The sequence below is a fragment of the Bidens hawaiensis genome, unplaced genomic scaffold (assembly GCF_021521415.1).
Source record: "Bidens hawaiensis isolate Kalapana, Puna unplaced genomic scaffold, B.hawaiensis_p1.1 tig00000001_1, whole genome shotgun sequence".
NCBI lineage: Eukaryota > Viridiplantae > Streptophyta > Magnoliopsida > Asterales > Asteraceae > Bidens > Bidens hawaiensis.
The window spans coordinates 6,392,351-6,411,620 of record NW_027491014.1 but is presented as its reverse complement, the minus strand read 5'-3'; the positions used below and the strand labels follow the sequence as shown (position 1 = coordinate 6,411,620).

Here is a 19,270-nt window from a genome sequence, read left to right as displayed (position 1 = left end):
TAATGATCAGAGACGAGGAATGTACCTGTCACTACGCTGGGGTCCTGGCGTGCTTCGTTCGCCCCCATCACAAATGCTCGGCCTCTAGCCGGATTGGATGACGATGCCTGACCCACGGTTTGCCTCCCAATTCCTCCCTGGTTCAGTTTCGGACAGTATCTCTTGAAGTGATCTGTGCTGCCGCATTCAAAGCAAGCACGGCTGGTGGTCATCATTTGGTTTCCTTGGAGGTTTTGTTGTCGGGCTGGTTGGGTCCTATGTTGCTGCGCACGGATAGGTTGCGGTTGTCGGTTCAGATTGTTTAGGTTTGTCCTACAACTCGGTGCGTAGTGCCCAATCCTGCCACACCGGTGGCACACTACTCCCTTGCACTCGCCACCATGCTGGTAACCGCATTTCCCACCCTTAGGGAACGTCCCTTTCTGTGATTCCTGCCTCCCGCCTGAACTAGTCACGGCGTAGTTCTGGGCAGCGGGCCGAGCACGTTTATTTTGCTGCTTTTCCTGGATCCTATTGTCATACGTACCTCGCTTTCCCCCAGCAGACTCTCCTGCCACCTTCAGTGACCCACTCCTCACGAAATCGTATGTGACGATACCAGCTTGCGTCACCGCACCCTCAAACGTCTTGTGTCCCCCAAAGTTGACTATACTCCTTACTACTGGAGTTAGTCCCCATATATAACGCTCAACCCTCTTTGACTCTGGGGTGACCAACCATGGCACCAATCGGGACAATTCATTAAATCGGTTCGTATAACCCAAGTGGTCTGCCCCCTGCATCTCCAGGTTCCACAATTCGTTTTCTAACTTCTGCAGTTCGTTTTTCGGGCAGAAATGTTCCAGTACAAGGGCCTTGAGCTCTGCCCAGGTCATGCGGTTTGTCGCTGCCTGACCGCGAGTTTGCACTACTGTGTTCCACCATGTCAAGGCATGGTCCGTGAACGTGCAGGTAGCATACTTAACAACGTAATCCTCAGGGCAGTTGCTGATGTTCACAACAGACTCTATTTTCTCAATCCACTTAACCAACCCATTTGGTCCCTCAGACCCGCTAAATTCTAGAGGCTTGCACAACATAAAATCTTTGATTGAACATCCCTTTGTTGCAGGAGTCGGTTCAGTGCGGTTCGTTTCTACACTAGGTATAGGGCCATTACTGTCTTTAACGACCACCCTAGGCGGTGCGTCATTACTCGGAATCGGGTTACCGTTCGGTGGAGGATTAACATTTTATTCCCCATCATTATTGGTGGTCGTTTGATTGCTCGCAGGGTCTGGATTGGTCGTATTGTTAATACTGGCGGCGATGCGCGATACTATATCCGGTATCGCCGCCTCTAATTGTCGAGCAATCAGACGGTCCACATCCACTTCTGACATTCGAGCTGACCGTTTTGGTGCCATTCTACACAACATTAAGAAAATACATATAATTAATACAAATTCCAATCTCGATACATAACACACATTCCATTCATTAATAAACATCAGTACATATTACATAAACATCATCCCATAGATCAAGTTTTCATACATCGGTCCTACATCGGCATCATTTCGACATAACCCGCTATGGGTCAGTGCTTGAATGATACACCAAAAGTATCTACAATGACATCCCCAAAAGAGACCCCCTATGGGATAGTGGATGTACTATAACTACCCAAGATTCACTCTATGTTAGCATCGCCACTAACTGCTTACACAGAGTATCAAAATGCGGACCCTGACTACTACCACCCTAACATAACTAAACATGGTGGTACACCAACCACACCAACACTGCCACCATCGCCACCAACACCACCAGCAAACCTCGGATCCGTGTCTCCATCCGGTCAATCATCCACTGGGAGTATGCGCCCTCCCTCCTCAGCTGGCCAATCGCGTACTGGCTGTCCAGTACGCAGTCCGCCAAGTGTCTCCTCCTCTGGATCCCCACCGTCAAGGCGATGGTGTGCTCAACCACCTGCTCGTGGAGCACTCGGAGCCATGCAGCCTCGGAGGAGGGATGCTCATCCCTCTCCAGCCTAGGGGTACCCCACACGGGTGGAGGCACAGGCTCGGGCTGGGGGCGGGAGGACTCGCCCCTGTGGAAAGTAGGTCTGGGTGGGGTAGAGGTAGGTGGGACATAGGGGACACTGATCCACGCCGTGAGGCGGGGTCCGGGTCTGGGAGGGGTATGGGTGACCTGTGGTGCGGGTGGGGTGGGGGATCTGGCAACCCTAGTAGGGGAGGACAGGCTAGTACTCCTACGGCTAGTCTCACTAGGCTCAGTGCTGGATGCTAGGCGTAAGCTCCTAGAGTTCCCGGAACTGGCCTCCTCCGGGTCCTCCTCCACTGACAGACTTCGTGATCTCGACATCCTTACCTGTACACAAGTTAGCAAACATATAGTTCCTTCCATAATGTAAATCATAATTAATATACACATACTTATACAACTTTGTCACATAAAAATATTATCATATACTTACACATATGTTGCCAATTTTACCTATTAATGTTCCCCGTGACTTCCCCTGAATTCCCTCGTGCGGACAAGTCTGTTATTATGTTCCGGACCATAATAACTCACTTGTCCATCCAAGTTCATCCAGATCTCGTCACTATAAATTATTAGTTGATATTCAGATCCTATAATACTTGAGCTACTAGTTATATTTTAGGTATCTTTTAAAGACATCCTAATTCTTTATAACCAATGGCTCTGATACCAAGTTCTGTAACACCCCGTAACCGCAGCGGAAACGTAAACGGGATGCAACAGACACGTCTGATATCAACAGCATTGCTTATAAAGAAAACACCACTACATTAATTTACACCATATTACATTGTTCCGAGTTTAGTTACCGTCTAGGCGTTAACACATAAGTTTTACCAACAGTACATTAACATATTTAATACAAAAAAAGATCATTAAGCTTCCACAAAAAGCACGCATCGTCAAGCATGTAGCAATTATTCCAGTTTGTGGGTACCTAGAAAGCATGTACTATTGGTCTGATAAACCCAACTGGTCCGGCATGGATTTGCTGATGTTTCCCAGCCAGTTGCACATGTCTATTTTGTTGTTATTTATTTTGCTATGTAATGTTAGGCATAGCGGTTTGGGGCAGGTTCGTGGGCGGAGTATGCCACGGGGTTGTATGTGGATAGTCAGAGGTTTCACTTGTGGGCTCAGCATAATTACATCGCTAATATATGATCATTATAATGATTGTCACTGTTTATTTTAATTAGTGAAACTCACCAACTATTCGTAGTTGACCCGTTTTTTTTACATGTTTTCTAGGTACCCACAAACTGGAATAATTGCTACATGCTTGACGATGCGTGCTTTTTGTGGAAGCTTAATGATCTTTTTTTTTTTATTAAATATGTTAATGTACTGTTGGTAAAACTTATGTGTTAACGCCTAGACGGTAACTAAACTCGGAACAATGTAATATGGTGTAAATTAATGTAGTGGTGTTTTCTTTATAAGCAATGCTGTTGATATCAGACGTGTCTGTTGCATCCCGTTTACATTTCCGCTGCGGTTACGGGGTGTTAAACATAAGATGTTAGAAATTTTTAATGTAGGAAACGAAATAAAGCGTATTAATAATAAAACACCTCGTTTTCATATTCCCCTTCCCTATCTTAACAACTATTTTCTCTCTTCATGTTGCCCTTATCCCCACTGTCGTCTACGTCACGGGCCTTCGATCTAGGTTGTCACATTCTCGCCAACTACCATCTCTTTGCTGGTTTGATCACTGTCGTCGCACATCGATTGGTTATTGCCTTTTTAATACCAAATGATGGTTTTTTAATTTTATTACCAAAATAATCAACACGGGTTTCTTAAATACTATTTTGCTTTAAAATAAACATGCATTATCACTATTTCTATTTTCTAGTAAATTATTAGGAGTAATATCTAAGAAAATGGAACCATTATTGCCAATTTGCCAACCAATACATATTTGAGATGGTGTACGTAGAGATTTTGTAAGATAACCTAATCTCAAATTCACAGTTTAAAACACTTTCATATAATAATTAGTTTATTTTAAAAAAAAAAGAAGTGAAAAGAGTATAATATAATATAATATAATAATTAAGTACATATTCAGTAACTTTTTCTCCATTACAAAGGACTGTTTTAGCATTATATATTTTGGTGTTATGCCTTTTTATATGCAGGTGTAATATGGAGAGGGCGTTTCACTAAAAACATCTCTATCTTCTTGAATAGAGAGTGTGTGTATATTTTATCCTTGTTATACCTAACTAATAGCTTAGTTATGTGTATGATTTTACTTGATATGATTTTACCTCAGGATTTTGTTTTTTCTATAATAAATATGTAGAACAAATGTTAAACCACTTGTGTGTAAAATTGTAAAGCATATAGCATAAAAATTTACACAAGAGAAATATGATAAGATCGGCATTGTTACATACATAAAGAAATATGAACAAATCAAGAGTATGAGTCACTAATATTCCAAGTAACTTAGACGATTCATAATTTAATTGGATTCATAAAATAATTATGACTTTATGGTTATATACATTAACATATGGCCGATATAATAGGCTTTAGGTTGTTTGATAGTCTCTTAATAGTTAAAAGGTTGCATCTTAATCGGTCAAAAGGACAAAGTTTTTGTTCACTAAAAATGCACATTTTAATGGTTCATGCATGTAGTATCTTGATGGTTAAGTATCAAAGATAAATAGAACGATTCAAAGGCTAATTATAAGTTAGGTCTTTTAATAATTTAACATAAAATTGCAAAACAGCCCCTAATTGATAAACATATTTATTATTTCTTTATATAAAAATCAATATAAATGAAATAAAGATTCAAAATATAGTGGAAATTAAAAAAGAAAAAGAAATTAAAGTTATTAAATGGCATAGAACCAATGTTGTAGGACTTTGTACTTTTTTGCTGTACCCATCTGGCTACTACAACGACTTATTTGATGCCTGACAAACATCTCCGCCATCCACACAAGACGACCTACCTTTTTTATCTTCTAATTATAATTATTTTTTTTTATTTTTTATTTTTTTGTATAGCGTTTGGAATATTAAAAAAACTAGTTTCTAATGAACATTATTTTCTTTAAAAAGTTTGTAACCCAGTAAAGTCCAAGTAACATTAAACTCGATTTTTTTATGTTGTGTTCTCTGTTTCTTAAAAGATATTGGAAAAAACAAAACCCCACGTTTGTATTTGTTGGTTTGGGACGATATATAAATAAAAGATAAACACAAAATACAACAATAATAACTTAGCCGATATATTCATCATTGAAACACAGCCACCTTATTATATTTTACCAAAATATTTAGGTTGAGCTCATTATTAGTTTATGTCATTGACATCAAAAGCTAACAATGTCTAATCAAATAAAAAAAAAGTGATCGATCTATAAGGCTAAACGTAGTGGGGCGAGAAAAGTGAAAGTTTTGGGGCGAAATGGGGCTACAACACCGCCCCCCTGGGCTACAAATGGGCGAATTGTGGGGGAGGCGAGAAATAGTTGTCGCCCAAGTCTTCTTTTGTTTTAATATTATTATATTCAAATGTGTGTGTATATATATGTATATGTATATGTATATATGTTGTGTGTGTGATATAAATATATATATATATATATGTATATAGGTATTGGATCATTTCAGAAGTTTTTTTACAGCGAGAAGTGCGAGAAGTGAATGTGTAACTCCATTAATCCCTAATTTCACTCCATTTATTATGTGTAGGTGCGTTGTGTAGGTGCATATGTATGTGTGTAAGTACGTATGTTTGTATATGTGTACGTATGTTTGTATATGTGTATGTATGCTTGTATGTGTGTAGGTACATATATGCTTGTATGTGTGTAGGTACATAGGTTTGAATGTGGCTCGGTACATTTATATGTTTGTAGGTAGGTTTAAATGTGTAATTAAGACATAATACAATCAACCTACATATATGTACGTAATATCATATGAAATGGAGTGAAATTAGGGATTAATGGAGTTATACCTTCACTTCTCGCACTTCTCGCTGTAATATCACTTCTCGCAAGATCCATCCCCTGTATATATGTATATATATGTATATGTATATATGTTGTGTGTGTGATATATATATATATATATATATATATATATATATATATATATATATATATATATGTGTGTGTGTGTATATATGTATATATATATATATATGTATATGTATATGTATATGTATATGTATATGTATATGTATATATGTATATGTATATGTATATGTATATGTATATGTATATGTATATGTATATATGTTGTGTGTGTGTATATATATATGTATATGCAACATGAATCCTAAAAACAACCCGAACCAACCGAACCACCCATTCTCTCCTTTCGGTCAACACCATGGTTCGCAAAACCAACCGAACGTGAACTTACAATGGAACCCGATGAACCTAAACCAACCGAGCTATCCGTTTCAATTTCCCGACCCGAACCTAAACATGTATGTCAACCGAGCTATATGTTTTTTTATATTTTTAGTTATGTGTTTTTGTTAGTTATGTATTTTTTTTTGTATTTCATTTTAATTTTAATGCATTTTTATTTAATTATTTTAATAAATTGGTTTTTATTTAATTAGTTTAATTATAAAAAGAGAATAATAAAAAAGACACTGTGGGCCCAACTTGTAGCCCCTACACCATTACACTCTAAAAACAAATTTCCACTTCATGCTGACTGGGCGCCACGTGTCACAATTCCCCCCAATTGTAGCCCCTCCACTACACATAGTCTAACTAAAAAGGTAAAATTAAACAAAGATCCATTAAAAGTGGTGCATGAACAAACATCGGCTTACCCATATTAGAGGCAAAACGGATACTAAAATTAAGACCCTTTTCATATTTCTTTTTACGTTCGATCTTAAATCGTGTTCTATATATTCTGAAAAAACAATAAAAATAAGTTGATTTGTCTCTATAACCTTAGGGGATTTTTCATTCACGGAATTTTTTTGCATGGAATTGAAATTGGGATTTGGATGTGATCATTTATAAATTAATACGGTGTTTGGTTTGTAAATCTAATAAAAGATGATTCCTTGAGGTTGAGAAAACTAAAGTTCCCTAATAACCTCACCCCTTCCAAAGTCGTTCAACTCTCTCGGACTGAACGTGCCTCTACCGAATCGATGGCTTCCTCGTGTCAGGTTATATGAAAACTCATGATGTCCATCTAGTTTCTCGAGTTGGAATTTGGTTTAGTTTAGTTTAATAGTTCGTCTAATGAAGTTATTTTTTAATTTCCTCGAATCAAACTATGTTTTTGTTCAATAAGACTACTTTAAAGATGTTCTTTGAACTTGTTTTAGTTGGATATATAATATGGGAACATGGTTTCTCCATCAAACCGGTTGAGTCCGGCTCTAGAACTTGAATGTAATTATGATTTGGATTTTTGTTCCTTTATTGAAACTACTTTGGTCATCTTCGAAATTGTGGTTTTTTTATTTGTTCCAACTTAAGTTTTTGCTACTTCACTTATGCATTGTTGCCTTGCTTGTAATCTTTCTGGCGGTTTTGATGATGGTATAAGAGGTTGTTCTGGTAATCTTCGAATGTTCCATCGGAAAGTTCACAATCTATCACATATAAAACGAAAGGGAATTCCATTAATTACATTATGAACCGAATCCATGGTATTACATTTCACGTAATATATGAAACACTAAGTATGGCAAACATAGTTCCTAGAATATTTAGAAAAGCACCAACAAATCAAAGCTAAATAAATATCGACAACAGGCATGGGATCTAGAGAGAACTCTTTTTAAAGAGAGAACTAGTAAATAATATTTTTTAACTATTTTTAAAAAATTATTTTGTGATTTTTTTTGTTTCCTCCTTCCAATAAGACGATATTGTTTCTAAAAAAAATACAAAAAAAACCGTCGATGTAATGCGTATGTGCATTAATGTGTATTGTATATATAAAATAGTGTTTTATTGCATATAATACAACACAAATACATTATTTAATACACACTATTGAATATGTGCAAATACGACATTAATAATTGTATGCAAAACACATTATTGCATATATGTAATACAACACTAATGCACTATATCGATTTTTTTTATTATATAATATAACACTATTGCAAATATACAATACAAACAATTATATATATGCTATATATTCAACACTATTTCAAATATCAAAATACACACTATTGCACATATGCATTATAAAAAAAGTCGATGTATTGCATATATGCATTACAAGTTACAACGTTAATTTTTTTTAAATTTTTTTCATTTTTATATTTTTTTGTGGTGAAGAATAACAACATATAAGAAGGATGAAAGAAAAAAAATTAAAAATATTTTTTTTAATTAAATTATACTTCATTATTAGTTTTTTAGTTCTCTCCATTAAATGGAGTTCTCTCATGAACCTATCCCTATATATATATATACATATATATATATACACACACACACTAGTGTTTACCTCCCCCCCTTACTACGGGGGTTGTGTTTCATTTTTCATGTCTAATATTTATGTATTTTTTTAGAATTTAATATTATTGATGACAAAAGAGTTTCAAAAATAAATAGGAAGTTATATCCCGTTTAAAATTTATCTGGGTTTGGTGAGACCCAGGACCCGTTTATTTTTTTTACTATAAAAATTGTTTTCTGAATATAAATAATATTTTTTTAAATTTAAATGGATATTAATTTTTAGTATATCCCTATATTATAGGATTTTCATATGAAATATTTAGTGAGATTAATTTTTAATATAATGAGATGTTATAACCCGTTTAAGGTTATCTGGGTTTGGTGAGACCGATGCCCGTGAATTCGGGTCAAATGCATGAGAAGCCTTCATTTACGAATAAAACAATTTGGTAGCTTGAGAAAATGTATGAAGCAACCAGAGAGCTTTTAAAAGTTTCATTTATATATATTTAAGATATGGGTGAGTTATTGAACAATAATGGCTTATCGTATATTACGTACACGACCTTCCGAAAAGTTAGAATTACAGAACACGCGGTGACATTTTTGTAAATAACCCAAAACTATTTCGTAATCAAATTCATCGATTACAAATCGATTCTAATCCAAATTTTGAACTATGCGCTCTGTCTCATCCAATTTCTAAACCTTGATCATAGTTTAAAGTATGAAATCTCAAAAGTTAAAAATCAAAATCAAAATAGAACGTCGCTGAACATCAAGAATCTTCAAATTGATAACAAAAATTGATGACTTAATCAATCGAATTGATATGTATGAAGCTTTAAAATCATCAATCAATTATAAAGTTGCAGAATAACACACCCAATTGAGCTCTGATTAGGGTTTAAAATATTATGTTTAAATGTTCCAAACAATACTATAGACACTATGTACATTTAAATGTTATGACCAAAAGGAACACACTTTAAATGTTCAAGCAAAATTGTAAGACACTCATAACATATGACTAAAACGAATTACACATTTAAAACGTTCAGAACGAAAGACTAAGAAGTTTATAACAAAACTTAGCACGTTCTAAACAACAATCTAATAAATTCAGAACAAAAAAATAAGAAGTTCAAAACAAAACTTATAACGTTTAAAACAAAAATCTTAGAAATCCTATTCAAAAATCTAAGTTCAGAACAGAACTTAAAACGTTCAGAACAAAAATTTTAAAAATTCAGAACAAAAATCTAAGAAGTCCAGAACAAAAATCTAAAAATTCTAAACAATATTCTAAGAAGTTCATAACAAAAATATAAGAAATTCAGAACAAAAAATATACGAATTCAGAACAAAAACTTTAACATTCAACACAAAACATTTAAGCATTCACAATATCATAAATGAAATCAAGTTTTCTAGAGCATGAAATTAGACACTAAAATCGCTTTATATAATCTCGTAATCATCAAATAATCATCAATCGACCATCGATTTGATTATCGTTTTAATCATATGAAAAAATTTGAAACGTATTTAGACATTTATGAGTTGAAATCAATTTTCAAATTTTCAATTCAATTGAAGTGGTGTCTGAAATGGAGTCAGTGACGATGTTGTATGATCGTAAGTATTAATTAGGATGGAAACAAATGGAAAGAATTTACAATTTTGTCACCGCGTGTTTTCTGAAATCAATGGTGTTGGAAGTCGCGTATGTAACGTACGATAAGCAGTTATTGTATTGGAATTTTTACCTATGTATATACTTTTTATTCTAAGATATTTACTGTTTAAACCGGATTTTTTATTATGTAAGTTATATAACCAGTTTTTTTTATTATTTAACTTATATAACCCAATTTTTAAATGATAAAAATATATGATTTTAAAATTAAAAACGTCAAATATTTATTCCAGGTATATTAGTAATATCATCATCCTCATCGTACTCAGTATATCTCACCAATAGCAAGGCTATGGTAGGGTCTGAGAAGGGTAAGATGTAGACAGCCTTACTTCTACCCCATAGGGATAGAGAGGCTGCTTTCGGTGAGACCCCCGGCTCGAATATAGATATATATATATTAGCAATATGATATTATTTATTTTTTTTATCCATTTTACTTTTACATACTATTTTTTAAAATAAAAAGATTTTTACATAAAACATGAGACTTTTACAAAACAAAAAAACTAAAAGAAACACATTTTAAAAATCTATAAAAAAAACTCTCCTATATTTGTGTAATATATATTGTAATTTTTTTATTATTTGGAGTAATGTGTGTAGTTTATTTAGTTTATTTGTGTAATTTATGTTGTACCTTGTGTATTTCGGTACTTTATGTACTATTTGGATTAATTTGTGTATTGTGTTTAACTTTTGTAATTTGGTTAATTTATGTGATTTGTGTAGGTTTATGAAATTTAGGAGATTTATGTAATTTGTGTAGTGTATGCAATTTATATAATTTGGATAATTTATATAATTCATTTAGGTTTATGTAATTTTGATAATTATAATTTGCGTAATTTCTACAATTATAATTTAGAATATATGTAATTTTGGGTAATTTATGTAGTAACATCGGTAATATATATAATATTGGGTATATTAGTAACTAGCTTTAGAGCATGTGTAATACACGGGATAATCTAAATAATTAAGTTACAAATGATTGATTTTATTAGTAACTAGCTTCAGAGCCCATGTAACATCTATGCTTGTATATACATAGATTGATTTTATTTATATAACAAAATGATTTTTTCCAAAAAAAAAAAAAAAAAAAAAACTTAACAAAAAAAATAATACATGTACAAAAAATACACAAGAACAATTCATATATTAAAAAACTTATTATCAGTATCATACATGTATAATTGAAATAAATTTAGTTATGAACCAACTTCGGAGAATGTTTCTCATATAATAATAGTTTTGAGCTACACCATAAAAATGATTTTGATAAGTTTTAGGGGCTTCTCGACTTTGCCAATTGACAAAAAATAATAATAGGTTAACCCGTTCAGTTTTGTGAATGTTTTGCTTCACTTGAGCATAATTTTGTACGACATACTTCACATACAACATTCTTATCACTATCCAATGAAAAGTTAATGCTGACACAATTGCATCTAATTTTATAAAAATTAGAAACATTGATAGGCCTGAAGGTGGCATGTTGGAAGTGTTTGTCTTTTTTCTTAACTTTTAATAGTCATGAGAAAAATACCCAATGCGTAAAATCCTGAATCTTTGGATTATATCCAAAAATAGCCTTAAAAATAAATTTGAAACTCAATCACATTTAAAATTATAACTTTCATTTGTTTTACACTTTTATGTCAAAATTTTGAACCTGTAACAAGTTTTACGATAAATCTATTTGCATTCTCAAAATTTTAAAAATATTCAGATTGCCCATTTTTCACCCGTAACAAATTTGAGCCTAATGTAGTTTATTTGTAACTGTGGCATTCGTCATTTTCGGTTTAACTTGTATTTGTTTTTATATTGGAAACCCGACCCATTTTGTCTTTATGATCCTTCGTTATTAATAAAATATTGGGTTTTATGTTTCATTTATGTTTCACAATTGTCGGATCAAGAAAACACCATTTTATTATTAAAAACAAACTTCAGGGACCCAAATCACCAAACAACCAAAGCTAAAGGGTTGTTTTAAAATAATGGATAACCCTTATGGGCAACCCTTGCTTTTCCCACTATAAACACAAGTCAAATTCACCCATTTTTGTTGCTCTTTCTCCTCAAACTCTTCCCAATCTAGATCTAACTATTATTTCTTCAAGTTCTTGATAATTTGACTTCTCAAGGTCAAGCTAATACTAATCTTTATTTCTAACTAATTCTTGGTAATTAAAATCTGATGTTGCAACATATATATAATATACACCCATTGTTTCCTTCGGCTTTCACTTCTCGCATCACGGTCGGTTGAAGTGTCGTGCTACAAGACAAGTCTTCATGGAGGACTATTATAGTCCTTGATAAACACTTAAATTTATGCTTTAATTTTGTTTATGTTTATTTATATTGTTTAGTCCTTACTTACTTTTAGTTTCCAAATCATTTTTAATAGTTCAATGGTATTGGGTATGTGGCCACCATTCTTGGTTTTATCCGAGTCAAGAGCCGAACCAAAACCGAACTTCTGTTTTAATACTTTATTGTTAGCATATTGTATGTAGGACTTGAGTATTATTATTTTTAAGTTTATTTTAATGAGTTCTATGGTGTTGGGTATGTGGCAACCATCCTCGGTTTTATTCCGAGTCAAGGACCGAACCGAAACAGAATTCTTGTTCAAACACTTTATTTTAACATGTTGTATGTAAACTTGAATATTATCATTTCTAAGTTATTTCAGTCAAGTTCTATGGGATTGGGTATGTGGCAACCATCCTCGGTCTTATTCTGAGCCAAGGACCGAACCAAGACCGAACTAAACCAATTTCACTCGCTTAAGACACACTAGTGTGTTTGGGCCACCGAATCTCATATTTTCTCAAAAACTATATTATAAACTAATTTTAATTGTTTTCTCAAAACACTTGGTATGTTGGATCTAACTTGATCTTATAACAAGTTTGGACCGACAAAACCAAACACTCATTTAATGGACGTCGAGGTTCTTCTTAATAGAACTACACACTTGTAAGCTTCTTTTGATTTCATTGAGTTATCTCATAACATTTTTGGAATCTCGGCTTCGAGCTTGACCAATTATCAAGACCCGAACCGACAAATCCGAACACTCGCAAAATCTCGTTTTTGGTATCTATTTAACTTTGCAATATTGCAATTATACCCAAATATTTACTTAACAAAGATTAAGTAAAAACTAATGAATAGAATATCAAGACCCGAATTCGAGTAAACTTACTTTTCTAAAACCATTACTTTAATACCTTATGTATTTATATTTTAGTCTTCCAACTTTAATTATTTATGTTACTTGTCAAGTTATTTTACTTTGAAGCTTTCAAAACCATTTACTAACTCAAGACCTTTTTAATCTAGGTTTTGCCCATTGAACTTACCATTCCCCCCATTTTATCGCAAACTATCCTTTAAGTTACTTATTTTATGTGTGTACATTTCATCCCCCGTTTTTTTTATACTTTGGGGGTAACATGCATACTTATTCAAAACAAGAATGATTTATAACACTCTATTCTCAAACCACAAACTCTAGGGTGTATGATACTTAGAATACTTGCTCTATTGTGTGTTATATGTTTCATATGCTTTACGTGCACGAGTGTTTATTTTTATGTTGTTGTGGAGCCTCAATAAGTATGATCATACGCACCCCTAACTACTTTAGCCTTGTGCTAGTAGAATATGGCCTCATTATCCGAGTATGTCGGTTGTTACTGATTAGAAATGATCCTCATTTATTTATGATTTATATACCGCAATTGTTGCTTTTATTTATAGTCCCATATACGTTTGTAAATTTTGGCTCATATTATATATACTCAAAAATTATGAAACTCCTCACCAACATACGTGTTGACAAATATTATTTTATGCATTGTTACAGGTTTGATTATTGATTGATTGGAGTTTGAAGATGCTATTTTATTTTGAGACCATTTAAGTTATTAGAAGAATGAACAATTAAATTCTTATATTTTGATGTATTACTTTTGTAATTAAATGAAATTAATGAGTTGTTTAAATAATGTCACTTTAATAGTGTCTTGTATTCATGGGCAATCCGTTGCACCCGGGGATATTCCACCGCTTTTGGTCGGGATGTGACAGTAACAAACAATACGTAACAATCAAATTAAAGTTACATAAAAAAACCCGAACCCATCCTTGATAAAAATAACTCAAGAAACTAAATATAATAAACTTTATTATATTTGAAAGTGATTACTATCCTTACAATTGAACACATATATGTATAGTTTACTGAATTAGCCGAAAAAATAAATAGATAAATTTAAATCATATATTTATAATTAAAAAATTTATACGAAAATGTATAAAAAAACCAATAGATAAATGATTTTTTTTTTAAAATTGATCAACTTTTAAGCATATATTTATAATTTAATAATTAAAAAAAATTACTTTGTAAATTGGAAGCATATTCGAGTTTTTTTTTTGTTTTTTTTTTAATTTACAATTTTAAATAATATACATAGTATAATATGTTAGTAATAGCATTTAAAATTATATTATTTTCAATATTAACAAACACGTTTTGTTGTTGATTTTTGAATTTCACCAATTATGTTGTGAAATATATTATAACAATGTATAGTAGTATAATACGTAAATATTTATTTTTATAAAGTGTATAGATATAATATAAAAAGAGTTTAAAGAAAAATGAATAATGTAATCATGTTATATATATAACATAAATGGAGGGTAAAAGAAAAGTGAATGATAATTTCTCTATGATATATATTAGTTTTTTTTGGGAGGGGGGGGGGGATTGTGATGATTAACCAAAAATCGACATGTGTCTACAACTATTTTACTTTATTAGAATAGTTAGATATATTTAATTTTGGCTAAATATAAAGATTTAATTATGAGAGACAATATGACTCGCACATTTGGAGGGGGGGGGGTTGTTACGCTCTCAGTCGGGAAGTCAACCTTAGCATGACCTTGAAAATGTAGGTTCACACGTGAGATCATTTGTCATTAAAAAAATATGATATATGTAAAAGAGGTTGGGGGAGTAATGAAGTATACGAGATGGTATTAGATTAATTTGGAGAGTAAATAAGATATATAAAAGACTTTATTAAACTTTTATTATTTTAATGAATATATGATATGGTTAGCTCTAGACTATAATAGTTTTCAAGTTCTCAAATATTAAATGGCTCTCAAAAGAAATCACCTATATATACATACATATATAATATACACACAAAGGCAAAGGACGAAGCATAGAAAAGACCAAGGGAGTCCCAACCCTCTATCCCCCGTGTCGGTTTTTTTATGCTCAATCGTGTACATTTATTTATTACTCCGTATTATTAACACACATATATACACACAAAGGCAAAGGACGAAGCATAGAAAAGACCAAGAAAGTCCCAACCCTCCATCCCCCGGGTCGGTTTATTTTAATGCTCAATCGTGTACATTTATTTATTATTATTATTATTATCATTGATATTACTATGATTTCTATTATTACTGGTATTATAACTATTTTTATTATAATTATTAATATTAATATTATTACCAGTATATGGTACCACACAATACGAACGGGTATGAAGAAAGGAAAGGGAATAGCCTTAGTACTTGTCAACTTGTCAAATGTTTGAAAACCAAAAAAGCATATATCCAGCTTATACCAGCATGGTTTAATACAAGGATTCCAATCCAACGTAAAAGCAAGTGATCAAACACATGATATGTGGCTTCCAACCTAACCATAATAATTAGTTTTAATACTATTTAATATACATGTTTAATATATAGCTAAAGTTTTAATTTCTATACATTTTAATATTTTATTTTAAATAAAAGTTCTTTACATTGCGTTCTTCAATCATACAATTACCAACCAACTAGCTTATTTGACTCATATAAAAATTACCGTTAAGTTAAGGTCGTAATTAATTTTACTTACTTTTTTTATTCATTGACTAGAGTTAAAATAGACTTGGAATTCATATATCTTTTGTTCGATGGATAGAATAAAAACTGGAACCGTTAAGGAGACTTCCTCCACTAAACACCCTTGGTGAACAATTTGTATATATTTTCTAGATTTTTTTATGACTAAATTATAAAAGTATACATTATAAATTTTTACATGTATTTGTTATTTTTAAAGACATAAATTATGAAATAAGTTTTGAAGGATAATTATGTCAAGGGCCAAACCAGATATGGTTCAACTTTAATGCCTCTTACTAGAACCTTATTGTTTATTAAATAAATGATATCTAAATTTGTGATTGGCTATATATCTTACTTTGTGTATAAATAGGAAGGTTGTCTCCACTCTCCACACACCAAAGTAAACACAAAGCAGCGAAGTCTACCTACTTTGTAAGCTATGGCCATCTCCAAGCCTTTTGTTCCTCTTTTTCTTCTTTCTATGCTGCTTCTTGCTCAAGCACATGAAATGGTATTCTTAAACTCTTTTTTAGTCGTCTTGAAAAAAATAAAAAAACATAAACTATTGGTTGAATTACACGGTCTTGTTGATTTAGTTGCAAGCAGATTATTATAAAAGCCATATAAACACTTATGATTATTGCTCAAATCGTTAGACATAAGTGATTACTTGAACACACATAATAATCTCTTTATATGTTTCCAACTTCATGTAAAAATACTTGTTTGGTTTTCTATTTGTACTTGGTTCTTTATTGTACGTGAATTTATATATAAGCACACATGTGTGATACATACATATTTGTGAGCACGTATGTGTGTGTATACATGTGTGATGAGTTCAAATGAGAACTACTAAATTATATATTCAGAAATCTCTATAAAACAGTTTATTCACTTGTAAATGTATAAATTCATTCACAGATTATAGTTTCAAATATAGAGAGTATTCAACTAAAACATAATTTAACTAGTGAAGCAAATGGTTTCTAAAGACTTTTATATTTAGGGATTTCATAAAATACTGAGAAACCACTAATTGATCTAGTCTCTGGATATTAGGTTCTCGGTTAATGGCAGAAACACTAATCGGGTGTATTTGATTTGCTATCAGTTGAATATTTAATTGACTTAGCATAATTTAGTGTGTGTTCTAGAGTGATTTTGGCATGGTAACAGTATGCAATTGAGAGAATAGGTCAAATGCTATGCCATACACGTGTTGAGTTGATCATCTAAGAGAGAAATTTAGAAGGAAATCTTTGATTCTCAATAACCACCACTACAAAGAAAGTAAAAGTATTAATAGATGGAAGAAAAAATTTAACTTACTGTTTGGACTAATTGTTCTTGTTAAATAGATAGTTAGTTCACTTGTTTCTTCCATCTATTAATAGTTTTCCTTTCTTTGTACTGATGATTAATGAGAATCAAAAATTTCGTTCTCAATTTCTCTCTTAACTAATCAAATCAAAATCACATAACTTAATGTCATGTATATAAGCCTATGCGCATGACTACTCATGCGTATGGTTTATGTGCATGGATGCATATACGCCATCAAGCTAGGCATATGAGGTACAACACATATTTTAAATTACATAAAAGCCCCTATACAATGTACTAAAGACCAAACTACCTATACAGAATAAAACAAACATAAAATAATGCACTAACAAATACCCCTTATATATATACATGTTCTTATACTTTGGACTATTTATGTCACAGGTGAATGAACTTGATGAGAAGAGTATAGGTGCTTCCAAAATAGGTACATGAAATAGTGTTTGATATTTTTCTTTATTACATAAATAATTAAGGCTTTATAGCCAAATGTATTTATAAAATTGGATTCAGATTGCGGTTCAGCATGTAAGGCAAGGTGTAGGCTATCATCACGGCCAAACTTGTGCCACAGGGCATGTGGGACATGTTGTGCCCGTTGCAGTTGCGTGCCTCCAGGGACTTCAGGCAACCAAAAGGTTTGTCCTTGTTACTACAACATGACTACCCATGGTGGGAAAAGAAAGTGCCCTTGAAGCTTCCAATACTTGAACCTTGTGCATCTATGAAATGAAACCCTCCTTACATATTTGATATGTATATGTATTGTATATTTTTGTTCTTGGACTCTTGTCTATTCTTCTTTATTACCAAGTACGAGTGTCTAATAAGGTCAACTTCAGTGTGTTTGGGTTGAATAATCTATTTTGTATAATAAAAGTTATATATGTGAGAAATTGTGCTTGTTGTATTTAAAATTTTAGTGCATGTCTTTTATAATGTTTTATACATTTATTTTCTACAACTATGAAATTAATAAAAATCATCATAATTACAATAACTTCAAGCCATATCAAGGAAACGTAAAGTAAACATAAACATCATAATCTTTTTCATAAAACACTACAAAAACATAACTGTCTAGTGGAGACAATAAAACTAACATGACCAAACACTAATGTTTGCAGTCATACATACGAAAGGCAACATTTACAATAAAAAATGTAAATGGTAAGACAGCGTTAGCATTCATATGATATTATCTACTAATAAAATCTAATTACCATTTAGCATAAAGTAAAAGATATATCTTAAAACGGAATTTAGGATCTTCAACAATGATGGAGAAAGATGTCATTGTCATAAATTTTTAATCAGTGACCGTAAATTGCGATAAATCTTATCAAACTTTTTTTAATAAATCAAAAAGTAATTGCATGGACTAGGATTCAAACCTGAGCTTTGAGCAAGATGAAAGTCTTAATACATATCACACAAACCATCCAACTAAGCTATCTTGATGTCTTTAAGAATGAAAAATATATCATATATATTAAAAATCACATTGTATTGGAAGTGGACAATGGAAATTAACTCAAAAATGGAAATAAATCCTAGGTATATTTGAGTTAATAATTAATAATTTTTCACCATAAACATATTTTTCTCCCTTTCTCTATTAGCCGGATCTCTTTTCACCCTTTAATATATTCCGGCTACTCTAGATCTAGATTTGTATTAATCGTTTTCCGGTAAGTTTATATTTTATAATAAACTTCCGATTGTTGATATATGTATTTCCGGAAAAAATATATATTTTCTTCCGGTTATTGTTTCATCTAACATT

At 32.1% G+C, this 19,270-nt stretch overlaps 1 long non-coding RNA gene across 1 annotated transcript in view; it reads right to left on the bottom strand.

The window, feature by feature from the left end:
• The window catches only part of LOC143605852 (uncharacterized), a 212,782-nt gene that overhangs the window by 97,791 nt on the left and 95,721 nt on the right, over positions 1-19,270 (bottom strand). The window lies entirely within an intron of this gene.